Raw genomic sequence first — 17,231 nt, forward strand, 5'->3', positions numbered from 1 at the left:
TGACCTGTGACATTGTGGCGTTGCTTAGCTTTGTGTCATAACTTGAACCAGTATTTGGTTATATTTGAATAGTTTATATGACTGATAATCACTTTTTCATGTTTATTAACGTTTGCCATGTATTTAGGATTTGTTATTACTCTCTGCATTCACAAAATAGAAGCTTTAGTTCGTTTAGTTTTGAAATCAAGTTTGAAATCAAAGTTTTGATATCAAACGCACGTTTTTTAATGCTACTTGATTGTTAACTGTCAATTATGTTTATTTTTAACTCCTTCTTGTATGACTGTCTCTGACCATTAGATGATAAAATAATTCAATCTTGAAACATTGTCATATTTACCTGTTCGTGTCATTTTGTGAGCATTTTGATCAAAATTGATGATCAAACAAACTCATTTAGCTAATCATGGAGGCTTACTGGGTTTAAGAATACCGATAATTAGCTAGGGCTCCAATATAAATATGCCTCTTTGTATCATAAATAAAACTTCATTTTGGAGGCATAACACTGTCATTTTGTGAGGCTAGGTCATTTTTTTGTCATTTTTTCTACAAATGCACTAAATCATTTTTTTATTTGACCAAGTAGTCTTTTGATTGACATAATCATGGTAGGTACCTGTTTTTCGGGGTTAAATTCAAAACTTTGGTCTCCATTCTAATAACAGTTTAGGCGGCAAGACTGAACCAAAAAACCCATATTTATGTTAAATAATAGATTCTATATCAGTTTCATTCCTTGGGAAGTGTTAATTAATGCTTTTTCTTTCATACATAAAAGAATAGGGCTCAATGTATAGGAACATAACTACAGCATGGTCCATGTGGCTGTCATTTTGTGATCCTGTCATTTTGTAAGGCCGATACCCGTATCTGTATTATGTTTTTAAAGAAAATGTTTAAAAATTTAATTAGCTGTATTAAATTTTCTGATTAACAGGTCACTCCAAACGGGAACAAACTTCTAAACTATAAAGAAACAGCTACAATGTTTTCGATATCTTGTTTGGGAGAGAGTGAACAATACAATTTACGAGGAATATTTAATATATACCAGGAATGTTGTTCATTAGGTAATGTGCGAGTATTGCACACGCGCGGGATTAATGCTTTCTAACAGGATTACAAAGGCATTAAGGCATAACAAAGCCAAGTGTTGGTGAGAATAGTGTATAACAATGTTTCACCACTATTCTCACTGGCACTGGCACTGGTAGTGACATTACCGGAGGCAAACCGTTTAATGGCAAGTGGGCTCTTTTGGAGGAATCTCCCATTTAGAGGAGATTTAACAGTGTTGTTATTTAAGTTTTTAACAGAGATTTTTTACAATGGGTCACATATTTAAAACTGGTGAATTTTTGAGGGTCAGTTCAGATAATAGTAATAGTACGTCCCAGTTCATATGAAATGAGAACAATTTAATGGTTCGAAATATGACTCAATTTGTCACAAATAAATATCTTCTGACATTATTATAGTAGTACAGTAAGGGAATATACCAAATTGTAATTCAGAGCATTGAAAAGCAAGATTAAAATCACGGTGTGTTAACTTATACAGCTTGCAATCTGTTTAAAGTTAAATTTAGCTCTACTAAATATGCAGATTGCAGAACTAAACATGCCAGAAACACATGTATTTCTCAATTTCTGTCAGATCCTGCTTACTTGCTTATCCTGACATATAAATATAATATTATGTACTTGGCAGGGATCAGATACACGCGATAGATTGCTAGTCTAATATGAAAACTATGGCTTGTGACTGCAAGGTCAACAGAAAATCGCGATTATTTAGGTCAAAAATTGCGGCGCCGCGACAAGCCAAACTAGGCAAAATCGTGGCGAAAATCTCGAAAATCGCAGCAAAAATAATGTATTTGCACGAATAGAATTATGAATTAGGGGTAGACTGGTTTGTAGGGTAATGACTTGCTATAGTTGGTTTGTGTGTACGACTTAAAGGTGGCTACTTAAAATTTGCGGCGTGTTGCCAGCATTATGGTATCCTTTGTATACAAAACTTATATGTTTTTCACTATCACTATGTTTGAAGAAATATTTCCTTTACCCTCATGAGTTTTTTTCCATATTGATTATTGTGTTCGCAAGGGTATGTTATAAAGTTATAATATAAATTAATTGTCTTAACAATTGATCAGTGTTCTCATTGTTCCAAATCTCAATTAACAAATTTGTCGCGGAGAATGGGAAAAATCGCGATTCCACACGTGCCGCGATTCCGCAAGTGCCGCGATTCCGCACGTGCCGCGATTTCCTTTTGACCTTGCAGTTGTGAGATAACAGATCCCAAAGCTGTATGTGAAGATTGGTCATAATATCAATCTGCGCCGTAGACACGTCTGCAGATGATGTCTATTTCGTCTAATCTAGTCTATTAGACTCTACAGTCTACGTAAATAGACTGTTTTGGGAAAATGACAGTTTGAAGGATCTCATGCAATACATGACAATCAACGTCCTTACTAACATCATTGTCGGTGCCGTAGCTCAGTGGTTATGGTATCCACGTTGGCAGAGGTCCCTGGTTCGAACCCCGCTCGTGGCGAAAATTATACAAATGGTATCTCTCAGTTCTATCTTCGAGATCGGTCTAGTTATCCACCAAGCTGCAATTGGTACAGGGCCTAGGCCTTGGAAACTACTAATTAATTTATGGCTGCTGTGATGGGCTCCTCGTGCAGAAATGCATGTTAATATCTATCAAATCGCTTACACTCGTGTGAGCTTGGAGAAGTATCATGGGCGGGCGTTGCCAGGTAACCATGGCTATTCCGTGAATGGAATTAGCTCCGTATTTTTTGTTTTTATTTTCTTTACTAACATCAAGTGAAGATCGGACATTGCAAAATAAATAGTCAGGAAACTGGCCATAAACTTTAAACTGTTTCAGTCTTCATAGTGTTATTATATAGTGCTGTTACTGCTGTATAGTGTTAACATAGCTGTTACTGCTGCATAACTATTAACTATATCACAATTCAGAGTCATGCGAGCAAATATCACAGTAAATCTTGTTGTTTTTAATAACACGATATTATAACATTTCCTGTTCTATCACATAAACACATAATGGTGATAAATATTTCCAGTTTTTAACCGTTAATCCGGGAATTTTTTCTCCCGTCCCGTTCGAAGAAGAGGAAGACAATAGATTAAGAAGAAGAAGAAAATGATGACTGGAATTAGAGAAGCAAATAGCGTATTCTATATGGTGGTCGAAGTAAAATAACTCTTCTGTAAGACTTTCAGAGGACTTAGTAATCGCTTTTTCAGACATTATTAGTGGAAGACGGAGGTGGACAATTTTATTTGGAGAGTTAGTAAGTTCAGAAAAACAATTCAACGGCTCAATGATAATGTTAAACGCTTGCTACAAACAAGCAACGATAAGTTACGACAGTCAATGGGGTGCGTACTCTATAATACTTAGAGACTTAGATTCTTATTATTAAACATGGGTAGCTCATAAATATAATGTGGGAACTGCAGATATACGTATGAGATTGATGCATCCTAGCATAATATTCACTTGATTCAGTTCAAATTTTTCAGTAGCTTAATTAACGAGCGGTCTGTAGACTTTGTGACTAAAATTATATTCAATGTTAATTCTTTAACAAAATTTCGAAGCTAAGTAAGAATTGATTGCACACAAAATTATCATTAACTAAAGATCTAAAGTATCTTATATCATACATTTTTATTGTAAAATAATCTAGCAAATAAACTGTTAAAATCAATATCAATCATTCAACTCCATTGCGATTCCATTTTATTCAAGTTTTTATCGCAAGACAACAATGTATACAGAAAATAAAAGCCAGCTAGTCCCAAACAAGACCATGGTTACTCTGCGACAGAAAAACTCTTCCTTCATATTCAGTAGAAATACCACCACACAGTCCCAACAATCACCACAGTTCCAACAATCATGAGATTGCAGTCAATAATAACCAAACAAAACCACTTCAAACCTCATCAACATTTACCTCCCCGTATTCCAGAAACTTATCCTCGTAGCGTCGGGGGTTATAACTCCCGATCAGCCGACACAGCGGGGAACACACATCCAGCAAGCCAAAGAAAAAGAGAACCCCTATCCCGAACACAAAGACCATAAGAGCCACCGTGTTAGAACCTGATCCAGCACCTGGTTCCTGGTGAACTGGTAGGGTGATGTTGGTCATGCTCAGTGGTACTACCAGTGGTGATAGTCGTGATCAGCAGAACAACAAAAGAAAACAGCTCACTTAGAAAAGAGAAACTAAGATAATTGACGCCTGAGAACGGTGCAGAGCCGAGGTCTGTACAGTAATAACTAATACTAACATAACACCAGAACTTAATAACGCTGCAATGACTGTGAGGGAGTGAGTCACCTGCTGAAATAATATTTCGTTCTGATGAGAGCGTGAATCGCTCAGGGGATTACTGACTTTATACTGCATACCACATAGGATAACTCCGCAGTCATTCCTGGTACTACTGACTTTATACTCCGCAAGACCGCACCACACGAGGAGTATGGCTCAGCTGGGCTCTCTGTAATGGTCTGTCTACAGAGCAACAGCACCGTGTCATGATGTCATAATAATCACTACATCACTAAAGCTCTTGATAATCTGTCTCTCTACATATCCGCTCACACGTCCCCATACTTCAGAGCTCTGTCCTCGTATCTACGAGGGTTGTAGCTCGTAGCCAGTCTGCAGAGAGGCGGGCAGATCTCCATCAGTAAGAAAAAAAGTAAGCATGCCACTCCCACGCCGAATATAAAAAGGGTCAGCATGTCCGTGGGGGCTATCTCGTCCTCGTGCGGTGGTGTCGTCAAAGTCTGCTTCATACCTTCGGCTAGATAATGGATATTTGCTTAGCATCACGCATCATGAAACTATGGATCAATTTAACAAAAATAAGGTCAAGATTTAAAATGGCTTATGATGGCTTTATATGCTACTACACTGTCGCTTGTGTGCACAAAAGTCAAAATTCTGATTATTTCGGTTACGTTAGAATATCGGCCAGGAAAAGATGGTCGCAGAATCGGAAATTGGTCCAATCTTTATCTATACCTCCTAAAACATACCATCGACGTTTAAAACATTTGAATTTAAACAAAAAACAGTTGATCAGGTTGTCATATTTTCATATTTTTAAAGCATCTAATCGTCGTGATCATTACCAAACGAAAAATGACGCACCAAATGACAAGGTAAGTGAATTTTTAATAAAATAAGAGAATTATATTTCTATAAAATATTTAAGGAAACTACCCGCTCCCTAACAGCCATAACCAAACCTATACACACTACACATTTAAAACAGTAAAGATATACACTAAGAACAAGAAGCTGTAGAGCAGTGTGTTTGATACTAGATACACCAGAGCCACACAGCAAGGATGGAGGTGTTGGTCCAGAAACTATCCTAACAGGTGCCTCACAGAACCCGTCTTCAAGTCTATTTTTATTCTCAGCCATGCTACAGAGCCCACAGTTTTACATGTAAAATTACACATCATATTTTACGGACCCCAGGTTTAAATGTTTATAAACACATCGAAGATATGGCGAAGTAACAGGCTGAGTGTAGTTTTGTAAAACATATTTGGATACAGTTTTCGGTGGTTCACTGGCAACATATAAAGATATCAGTGTGGTGGGTGCGAAATTACAAGCTATTGCATAATTCTAATATTGCACTTTTTGCATCATCGGCCGTTATTTGTTCTATTAGGTTTGTGTACTTCAACTTGGCAAAATTGTGTAAAATGAGATAAGATTGACATGTCCATTAATATGGTTAGGGTCAAACGTTCTACATTAAAAACATCGGAAAGTACATAGAATAAAAAACATAATATACAGAAAAATTGTTCTTCTTAAGATTATTCTATTCTAAGAAAGTTCTTTTATATCATTATTATCAGAAGGCAAGTTAATAATGCATTGACTTATAAACAAACTTCTAGCACCTAACAATAACAATATTGCCAATTGTAAGACTCGGAACACTTTTAAGAAGAGTTCATTTAATTTTAAAATAAATCTCATTCTGAAGATTTGTGGGGATTGTTTTTTTGTTTATTATGGTGTTTTCAATTTTATTCTCATTTTCTTGTATATATGCACCAATGGTCTGATCCAATTGCCAATATAAAAAGTAAATTTACCCAAAAGTCAAAAAGTACTATATATTATAGTATTAGTACTTTTTGACTTTTGGGTAAATTTACTTTTTATATTGGCAATTGGGTCAGACATTCACATTACCATTGTAATTTGACTTTTGAATAATTTAATCCGATTAATCTGTTTAATGTTACGAGCTAGGATAGGGGGTTTTTCATTTCGATATAAACTGTACGAGGCATTGTTATAGAGTGCAAATATATTCAATACTATATTTCAATGTGCATTAAACATCTCACGACTAATGACAGTTAGACAATTCCTTTGTTGAATTACCCACATTTATTTTGTAGCTTTAATTGATCGTGGCATCTTACGCTCTCCAACAAGTGCCGGCAAATATTGGCGTCTATATTCCCACTTGGGTTATAAAAGAAAATGTATAGCGTCAACGTCAAACTCTTAGTCTTACATTAATGTTCATATTAAAACAATTGACTAGACACATATTCTTATGAAGTATGAAGCTAAAAAACGTTTTGTTGATTATTGATTTTGAATAAAAACTATTATATGGTGGGAATCACGATTATGGATGTCAGAAAAGCTGCGTTCCAAATACAGGAACTGGAGTGGTACTTGATTTGACATTTGTCAGTGTGTCGGGAAGCAGTGGAATAAGCTGATACATCACATTCTTTTATAATATATTTGTATAGTTTTGTCAGTATTATTTCTACTTGCACTTATTTTACGAACTATTTACTTATTTTACGAACTAGAAGTAGAAACTATACTATTACTATAATTACTAATACTATACGGATACCTGCGTTCCAAAAACAGGTATAGTAAAACCCCGATTTATCCCCCCCCCCCCCCCCCCCCCCCCCCCCCCCCCCCCCCCCCCCCATATTTACCGCAAACCATGCGATTTACAGTGCAGCTATTTCCTTCCCTCAAATAGGGCTTAAGAGTCTGCCCACACTACGCCATGTGGCGACGGGCCACATGGCCCGATTAATCTAAAGTTAAACACACTGTGCCACTTGGCGTGGATTTAGCAAATCTGCCCCTCTATTCAGAGGCACGGATTTCCTGCCCACACTAAGCCATGTGGCGACGGGCCACATGGCGTGGGTCAAAAGGCACAGTGTGTTTAGAGCTCTTGCCATGTGGCCCGTCTATCTAAACGTGGATTTAGCAAAGGGAATAGAGGCACGGATTTTTAAAATCCGTGCCTCTATTCCTCGAGAGTTTCCACGCCAACTGGCGGGAGCTCTAAACACACAACGCGCCTCGTTGTGTGAATCCGGTCACTAGTTGCTGGAGCTCTAAACACACTGTGCCTTTTGACCCACTCCATGTGGCCCGTCGCAACATGGCGTAGTGTGGGCAGGAAATCCGTGCCTCTGAATAGAGGCGCGGATTTGCTAAATCTTGTCATACGTTGTATGACCCGCCGCGCACGAAGTGCGCGGCTCCCCCTGTATCGTCCGCGTCACCATAGTGAAACGACCGTGGGGGTCGCAACGTGATACAAGCTAAATCCACGCCAAGTGGCACAGTGTGTTTAGGTGAATCGGGCCATGTGGCCCGTCGCCACATGGCGTAGTGTGGGCAGACCCTAACATGCATAATGTGAACAAACAAAACCCCCCCAGGAACCCTGACCGGATGGGGCTTAACTTTGAAAGTAAAAGAGTTGGAGACTTCCGGTTTTTTGTAACATGTTCCTCTTTTAAAAGTAACGTTACCTCTCCAGGAGGAAAATTCAAGACAACGTAATTGTTGAGTTATCTCAAAATCTCCAGAAAAGTCCCCTTTCGGGCCGATCAAAAGTTTGCAACTTTAACTTTGCGGATTCCTGTACTCTGGTTGGCTGAATTGTGTCACGTGGTAGCTGCCTGAACATTGGAATACGCCACGCGTGCAAATCATGCTTGTTGTCGCGCGCGAGGTCAAGCCGTCTGTTTAAATTAAACCAACTCTAGTACCACCACCAGCCGGTAACTTTTCCTGGGTACGAAGTAACCAATTAGGGCTATTAAATGCCGAACACAAGGATATTTCGTATTCGGATCATATGCCTGCAGGCTGTCTGTCGCTTAAGACCATGGTCGCTCTTAACTGAGCGATAAGTGACGTTAAGTGAGACCGTGAGCACCACTTCTTGCCAATTTGCTTTTGAATTACGGCCCAATCATGAAGTTAAACAATACAAGTTGTGTTTTAACGGCAAAATACAGCGAATTCTAGCCCTTGAAAGTTGTAGGTTTGGAAGATCAATACGGCTGCTTTAATTCATAAAAGTCTTAAGTTAGAACGGCCAAAACACCCTACTCGGCGTAAGCCAGCTGGGCCGATTTACCGCAAACCCCGATTTCGCGGGTGTTTCCTCATTCCTTTTTCCCAAACTCCGCGGTAAATTGGGGTTTCACTGTACTCATGGGCCCTGGGTTGTTGCCTGATCTTATATCGTTTTGCAAAAACAGTATTCCCACAGGGAACCGGTCACTGCGGCGGAAGTCACTGCGGCGGTGGACGGTACAGCGGAGGACGGTACAGCGGAAGTTTCCAAAAAGGTTGGACGGTACGGCAGATCACATGACACCCACTTTACTTTGGACAGTACGGCGGTACTACTACTACTAGACACTGTACCTAAGACAGAACTTACACATTCAACTTGTTTCTAAGTTTTGTTCTAGATTCGCATTATAAGTTTTATTTTTTATTTTCTCTTTATCATTTTGTATAATTCTTGTTAGTTTAGTTTGTAGTTGTTCATTTTGGCTACCTCTCTTCTTGGCTACGGTTGATCAGATTCCTGGATGCGATCCCTCGTGACGTGTTCTCATGCCCTTGTTATTACCCATTGCATCTCGGCGCAGTGATATGAGATCTCACCGTAACAAGCTCATCGTGCACTCGCTTAATAACCACCGTCGTGCAGACCGGACGTGATCTGATACGAACCAGAAAGTGGAACAAGAACTGCTCTTAGTAATCACAATGTATATGTTAAACTTTATCCAATTTAATTTTAATTAAATTTAATTTCGAAGTAACAAAGAGGAAAATAGAACTTTTTATAGCTAATCGATTTTGTTATATTAGCAGTGCTAGGTCTTGTAGCGCGATGCACTACTTAGTAGAGGCTCTTACGGGCAAATATCACACTTCTTTGCTCGAGCCCTGGGACTTCTTTTAGGGTTCTTGGATGATAGAATGGAGTGTACTGAACACTCTGACGGTATCGGGAACCTTCTAGAGCCTTTAGAAGCTGTGTTGTGATCACTTTACTGCCAAAACTTCGGACATCTACAGACACCGGAATATCGACTAAAAATTTTTTCTGAGTTGTTCCCCTAATTTCTCTTAGATTGCTTAAGCCCTAGAGAGTGTCAGATCGTCTAAATATTGCTCCATTCTGGTGTTAGAGACCTCGAAAATTTCGACCTCGTAGAACGTGTTGCGCGTCGTATGTAGTGTTTACAATGGAAAAAGTGCACTTAAATCTGATTCGGTTGCGGCGCGTGACGTATCTAGCACGATATTTGCTCGAAAGCGCGTCACTGCGCCAGAAACCTCGTGGTACCGTAACACTGTAGAAATAGATAGTCACAAGAGACACAATAAACGTATCATCACTATGCAAAGTTAATGTTAAAATGATACAATAGCCCTGCTTTAACAGATTAATCCACATAAACACTATATTTCTACAGTCCGATCAGTAAATCGAACATGTTTTTGAAGATAAATCTTCTGATAGAATTCGTTTCTACATTGAAAGATTTCTTTTCTAATCTCCTTTAAGAGTGCTGTCTTTGTTAAAGTGTTATCATCTCTATCCGCATCTATTGTTGCGGCAAGATTAGATACGATCCTGCTGTCGAAACAAACTCGTCTTACCGACATTGTCTTTCTGAAAACTGATGTGATCAGATTAAACATTGCTGGAGTTTGCAGCGTTCTCAGATAAATTAGACGTCACATAGTCATTGTACTTAAGCTTCAGGTCAGACACGAGGTACAGTTCTGGTAAAACATTCTCCTGCTCCAGTTAAAAGGTCCGTATCAATACCTGCACTCATTAATGCAGCATTGGTGTTGTCGTGCGTGGACACGTGTCTTTCCATTTTAAAACCTGCCTTATAGACAGGTTTTAAACTTACAGCTTCAGATAATTTACCCTTCAATTGTTTCACCCTCGAGTTGCTGTACCTCAAACGACATGTTTTGTGATATCTACCTAGCTTGCTATAGAAATATTTTCCGAGACTCTCAGGGTTAAGAACAGGGCACTTGTTCATGCGAATCAGGATTAACATCGATGTTGCACAGATCCTGACGATTTCTGTAGATGTCCACAGATAGTATGTTGCGAAATCGACGAAGAAACTATTATCTTTTCCTTGAATCAGACTATCCTTTTTTGTTTCTAACGTCTAGGGAAATTCGTATTGTTAAAGAAGAATAACCTCTCATACTCTTAAAATTAAATCGAGATAATATGTATAATAATTATATTTGCGAGCAAAAGTTTCACACAAACCTGTTCAACCTGGCATATGAAACACAAGTCTCAGTCCATTTCAAACAAATCAACATCTGGTCCACTTGATTTGGAACTAAATGAAGAAAGTCTCCACATTTTCTTAGTTCTATTCGAGGAGGGTGACAAAGGCGGGACTTTTTCCACTTGGATGGCAATAGCTTCTTCAATCTTCATCACAAGAGGATTCGTCAATTTCAGAAACAGCACTGTACACCTGCAAATACTTTATTACTTCCCACATTTAAATCAACAGTATCATATCACATAAGTTTGAGATCGTACAAGTGTTATATCATTTTAAAAGTTTGCAAATCCGATAGAAATGGATTAAAAATTACTACTCGCTGTCTATTTACCTTTGAATAATAATGTTTTTCAGGAGGTGACCGGGACATGATTTCAGGCCTGACCGGGACCGGGATACAAAATGTGACTTGACCGGGACCGGGACCGGGACCGGGACCGGGATAGCTCAAAATTGAGATTATCAATTTACCGGGACCGGGACCGGGATAGCTCAAAATTGCCAATCCCGGTACCGGGATTCCCGGTACCGGGAATTCCGGTCGATTACTGGTTAATTCATGATCATAATTTATTACTCAAACTTGTTAAGCAATTTTAAACATTGTTGTATTTGGCTCAGAGGATATTTAAAGATGAAATTCACAATGAATGAAAGGAAAAACTTAAAATCACAGTGAATGAAATTATGTAAAAGATCCCGGTCAAAATCCCGGCAAATTTGAGTGATTGACCGGGACCAGGACCAGGACCGGGACCAAGAATCCCGAATTAACCGGGACCGGGACTGGGACCGGGATCATAAATAAATAAATCAGCATTTGACCGGGACCGGGATAGCTCAAAATTGCCAATCCCGGTACCGGGAATCCCGGTCACCTCCTGATGTTTTTAAATGTTAGTAAAACAGGAGGAAACCACTCACCCTGTTATAGTTGTCTTTTACATAGTTAAGACACTGAATACACAAAAAAAGAGGTTTGCTTTGGTGAGCACAACCCAGGATTGATCTTCTGCAGCAGGGCGAGGAATTCTCTAGACTGTTTTGTAATTCGTTCACTTTCAGAGCGGAAGAAAACTGTGTCATTAAAATCCTTTATTTCTATTCGGGTACAGATACAGCACTCTGAAAATTGATGAATGGTCACATTTTTGTATACCCTACGACAAAGTCTTATGTATGTGGTAAAAGAATGATATTCTTTAAATATATAATAACATCTATAAACAAAAGAGCACCTAAAGAGGCTCAGCAAAGTGCTGGCCTATTTACGCTTACGAAGACTCATTCGTTCAATATGTCTCAAAGTAAATAAACTCCTCCATCCTACTCTATCTCTTGCTAAGTTCACTAAGTTGGTAAAATCATCTTCATTTTTCAAATAAATTTGTCTCTTAAATAGGTCCTTTTTCACAATAATATCATACAAATTAGTCCTGTGTCTACCCACTCGTCCCTTTAGTGTTTGACATCCTAGTGAAGCAAATAACAGAGACTGGTAGGCAGGCGTGTCGTTGTCAATGCGTAGAACATGACCTAGCATTGTCCACCGTGCCTTTTCCACTCTCTCGGAAAGGGGCCTGGTCTGGGTACGAGCGTAGAGGGCCTTGTTAGATATTGAGCTAGGCCAATAGATGTGTAGGATGCGCTTGAGGTGCTTCCTCTGAACAACATCAACAGACTCTAGAACATGCTGAGGTACGGCCCAGCAGCAGCAGTTGTACAGGAGCACTGATACTACTAGTGAGTCGTAGATTTGATCTTTCTCTTCTCGGTTATCTGACTCCTCTCTGATCCCTGGCACCACAGCTTGTCAAATGACCAGAAGGCGGTGTTAGCTTTATTCATTCTATTAGTAACATCCTGCTCTGATCCAAGCTTAGTACCAAGAAGCGTCTCGTTTCTCCACTCCTCTTTTCCTCTTAGTTCATTATCCCACTCGTCACATGCACCAACTTCTTCTAAATACACTCTGGTAAACTTTGTCTTTGTGTCATTGACAAAGAGACTCATTCACTGAGAATATTCTTGGAGATCTGAAAGATATCCTGTAACTCCTCCATATCTTCACCAATCTCCTCTACATCGTCTGAATAGCCGGACTCAAGAGGCATGTGGTTATCGGCTATCGGAGGGTTGGGGGTTGAGGGGAGGACTGCTCTTATGTGCACTACAGCTCCAGCTAGATTGAGGGTAAACAATTTACCAGCTGTGCTGTCTCCTTGGGAGGCTCCTATGTTGAAAGAGAACATCTCTGAGTCAGTAGAACACACTCTGACTACTAGAGTGGTGTTAGCCATGAGGTATTGTACAAGCCTCAGGTCGTCTCTGGAGCATCCTGCAGCTTCTAGTAGTCTGATTGTTGTACCTCTGCGGATGGTATTGAAGGCAGCTGACATGTCGATACTCACTTTGTTCCATTCAAACTCCTTCTTCATTACTACAGATATGAGCATGCTCTGTGCCCAAACTAGGTCGGCACAGCTCCTGCCAGCTTTGTAGGCAGCTTGGAACGGTCCGGTGAAGTTTTTTATTAAAGCCTAAACTTAACTTCTACCAATTCAAAATTGTTTACGTCGGTCTCCCCTCCTTGAGCCACTTTTCACATAGCTATTGAGTATAAATCACTCTAGCACAAGCGATTTCAAACCCCCTCCCCTAGGCTGGATTAGGTTATTATATGTGAACTGTGCTCTAGTGCATGACTGACTTTACATAATGCAGAGCATGCAGAGTTTTGATGTTTCATAAACTTATGAATAAAGTTTTAAAATCGTGACATAAAAAGCAGTGGTCGCCCGGTGCCCCCTGGCCAAAATCACAACCCCCAGCCAAAGATTGGCAATTCTCCGGGGGTAAACCCTGGCCCCGGCCAATTCTCAGTGGTCAGCCCCGGCCCCGGCTATATTGGGGCTCCCCGGCCCCGGTCAGAATCCTGCCCCCGGTCGACCACTGATAAAAAGTAAACTCACTGGATTTGTCCAAAAGCGAGAGAAAGTACTGAGAAAGCACTTATACGTCACCACCAGAGGACCTAGAGAGGTTATCTTTGTCTGTTTAATTGAATATTGATTATATAATATGAGATTTAAGATGAACATGATAGATATAACGTCCAAATTCTAAAGTTCCACCAAAATTGAGTCACATTAAATTTGGTTACGTAACTTGGTTACGTAACACAACAATTTAAGTTCTTCATAATGGTAGGTGATTTGACATAATGAAGTGTAGACTAAATTATTATTTATAATAATTACCTGTCGGAGGGATTTAAGTGTTCCTTTGAACAGTCCTTTTCTGGAAGGTTGAGAGCTTTCCATACATCCAGAGAGCCAAATTGGATTTGTCCTTCTTTCGGGCATATGCAATCTTTGATATGATGCCTTGTACATTTTGAAATCCTGCAGTTATCATTATTCAATACTTATAGAGCCTTAGATAAGGGGTTAGGGGTCGTTCACATAATATTGTGTAATTGCAATATAGTAAGGTTACTGTACATTTCCAACCCTTTGTCATGTATATCACAACAGATGATGTTAAAAGCATAATAATATTATGATACAGTTTTACAGTTTTTTTTTACGTGTTGATAATCTAGCTCATATCTCTATTTTATCGCTACATTACAACTGCCATTTTGCTGGTACTATGTTTTTACTTTATACAAGTACAAGTAATCGATGGAGGAAATGGATACTCTTCAAAGATTGTCAGTTTATTCTACCTAGCTACATTACTGAAGAGTATGAGGTCTATAACGGTTGGATCACTGAACTCGCGGAAGCTACGAACTGTGACAATAAATCTGAGTTTTCAGTTGAAACGTTCAAAAAGCCAGTGAAGTCAGTTTCAGTAAAACATTTATAATTTGTATTCTGCGTATCAGACTACCGATAATCATGTAAGTACGTTTCTGGATAACAAGAAAGATATGGAGGAGTTGAAGAGCGATCTTATCCGATCGCAAAGTACTGTTATCAAGCTGCAGGCTGAACTTCTGGAAACTAAATCGAAGCAGTTGGAATCCATGCACTCCACCGTCAAGACCGCCGTTCAAGACACTGTCCAAGCTGAGATGAAGTCATACAGTCAAGCTGTGACTAAAAATGCACCTGTGCTTGCAGAAGAGAATTTTAAAAAGGTTGTACAGAATGGTGTATCGGAAGAGGATCGCAGTAGGAATGTGCTCATCTTTGGTTTGAAGGAGACTGATGAAGAGGAACTGTGCAATAAAGTTACCGTGATTTTTCAGCAGATTGAAGAAAAACCACGTTTTGAAGCTATCTGGGTTGGGAGAAAATCAGCCAACAAGACTAGATCAGTCAAAGTTTCGCTAGATAATTCTAACTTACCGTTCATCAGATATTAGTAAATGCCAAAAAGCTGAGACTGTGTGAAGATCATAAGACTGTTTTCATATCTCCAGATCGATCACCTGAAGATCGAGTTATCCATCAGCGGTTGGTCTTGGAAATGAAACAGATAGCCAAAGCAGGCATGGCTCCACCGTGTAGGTTCGGGTGGGTGCGCACCCACCCAAAGGGTGTTGCACCCACCCAAACGATTTGAAAATGTTCACACAAAAATTGTCAAATTTTGTATAAACTAAGGGTCAATTGACTTCTGTAATCAATTGAGACTTTGAGACTGTTTTGGAGATATTAAAATATGTTTAGGAGAGTAAAATTCCAAAATTTTCCAGGGGGCTTCACCCCCCCCCCCCCCCCCCACCGTGCGCCAAGCTGCACCCACCCAATGATTTTGAGCTGGAGCCATGCCTGAGCCAAAGAAGACACAAAAAAACATTATTATATCAGAAGTGGTAATATTTCTAGTGAGGACAAGATGTTAGAGAGTGATACATAATAATGAGTGATATACGTCCATAAGTTTTTAATTTTGATTGTTGATATAAGCGTGATAAAAATAATTTATTTCATTTGTATTGGACGGGACATACACAAAGATGCTACGTATGGTGCTGGGTATCTCATGGAAGGACAAGGTCAGCAATATAACTTTGTATGGTAGTCTACCAAGGCTGTCAAACAAGTTACGAAGCAGGAGACTAAAAATGGCAGGACACTGCATCAGACATCCTGAGCTACTTGCCAGTGATTTAGTCTTATGGAAACCTATGCATTGTAGAGCACAGCAAGGCCGACCAAGACAAAGCTACTTGTCTATGTTACTGAAGGAAATTGGGACAAACTCAAAAGAGGAACTGTGAACTCTGATGCGGGACAGGGATATATGGAGGGGGTTATCTGGCGTAGATCGGACTTAGTTCCGACAAAGTAGTAGTATTTCATTTCATTTCATCAATAACCTGCATAGTTGAAAAGTTGATTGATGTAGTTTCGATAAACAGGCGTCGTTCAACTCCACTCATTTCGTTTCAAGCTGGAATGTAGTATTGTTTAGTGTAGGTTTGTTCATGTACCTCTCATCATCAAAAGGTTTCAACTTATACAGCATCGATAACATCATCTAACAAAGCTTTTTGAACAGCTTAAGATTCAGTTAAAATTACATTATTCAGATACATTTTGTGAAATGAAACATTGTCAGCCTGTATTTAATTAATTATAATAATTATGGTAATTTAGCTAAAAATCAAACCATTTGAGTTTTCATTGTTATCAAAATAATGTCGATCTAAATTCGTCTTAATCTGCATGGCTGTGAGCGGATCGAAGTCTTTTAACAAACCACACAAGCTTCTTTCATCAAGAAGATTCTTGAAGTGATTCGCATGTACACAGAGTCTTAGCTGTCTTAGCTAGTTCTGGGTCCATAAACATGTCACCTTCTTTCTAATGGTGATTGTCAAGTTTGTTCAGCAACATAATTCAGAATTGCAGAAATTATTTGAATCTACTAGAGATGAAATGGCTTAAATAACAAGCAATAGATGTTTTTGATTGAAATAAATTTTCGTGCACATACAGAATGAATGGTTAATAATTTAATATATAGTGAAACAAATTTTTAGTGAAACAAATTTAAAATTTTATCCTTTATTTTACAATCATAATATAATAATATTTATAAGCCTCCGTTTTGAAAGTTTTAAATTTTAATACATTCACATTTCTATTTAAAATTCAATTTTATGTACAAGTCAATAACTGGCCGCCAAAGCCGCGCATTCTTGAAAACAGGATTAACTTGATTATAGTTATACGACTATGTAAATTAAAAACTATCCGTGGTTTTTTCTTTTAAATAAATAAATTATAATTTTACCTAAGTCCAAAGCCAGCTTTGAAAAATTTACTATTAAATCATAATATATCGTCAACTTTAAATATTTACAATGCAACAATTCATTAATCTGTAAACACGCGTACTCCAGCCCCTAAACGCATAAATTGTTATGCGGCGCGGCTCAAGCCGCGCACGCACGTATTATTTTATACTGTTTGCTTTCTAATAAATATCGTGCCAATGTGTACGTCTAAATTGTAAACGTT

At 38.9% G+C, this 17,231-nt stretch overlaps 2 long non-coding RNA genes across 2 annotated transcripts; both read right to left on the reverse strand.

Annotated features, from left to right (window-relative positions):
* Positions 1-10,658: 10,658 nt before the first annotated feature.
* LOC134813417 (uncharacterized) lies at positions 10,659-13,780 on the reverse strand. Its single transcript, XR_010160015.1, has 3 exons — positions 13,722-13,780; positions 11,674-11,874; positions 10,659-10,938 (listed from the first exon to the last, which is right to left on the reverse strand). It is a non-coding gene; the product is annotated as an uncharacterized LOC134813417 (long non-coding RNA).
* A 235-nt stretch (positions 13,781-14,015) lies between these two features.
* On the reverse strand, positions 14,016-16,567 carry LOC134813418 (uncharacterized). The gene is made up of 3 exons (XR_010160016.1): positions 16,378-16,567; positions 16,085-16,158; positions 14,016-14,153 (listed from the first exon to the last, which is right to left on the reverse strand). It is a non-coding gene; the product is annotated as an uncharacterized LOC134813418 (long non-coding RNA).
* Positions 16,568-17,231: the final 664 nt, after the last annotated feature.

This window comes from Bolinopsis microptera, chromosome 3, assembly GCF_026151205.1.
Source record: "Bolinopsis microptera isolate Bmic1 chromosome 3, MBARI_Bmic_1.0, whole genome shotgun sequence".
NCBI lineage: Eukaryota > Metazoa > Ctenophora > Tentaculata > Lobata > Bolinopsidae > Bolinopsis > Bolinopsis microptera.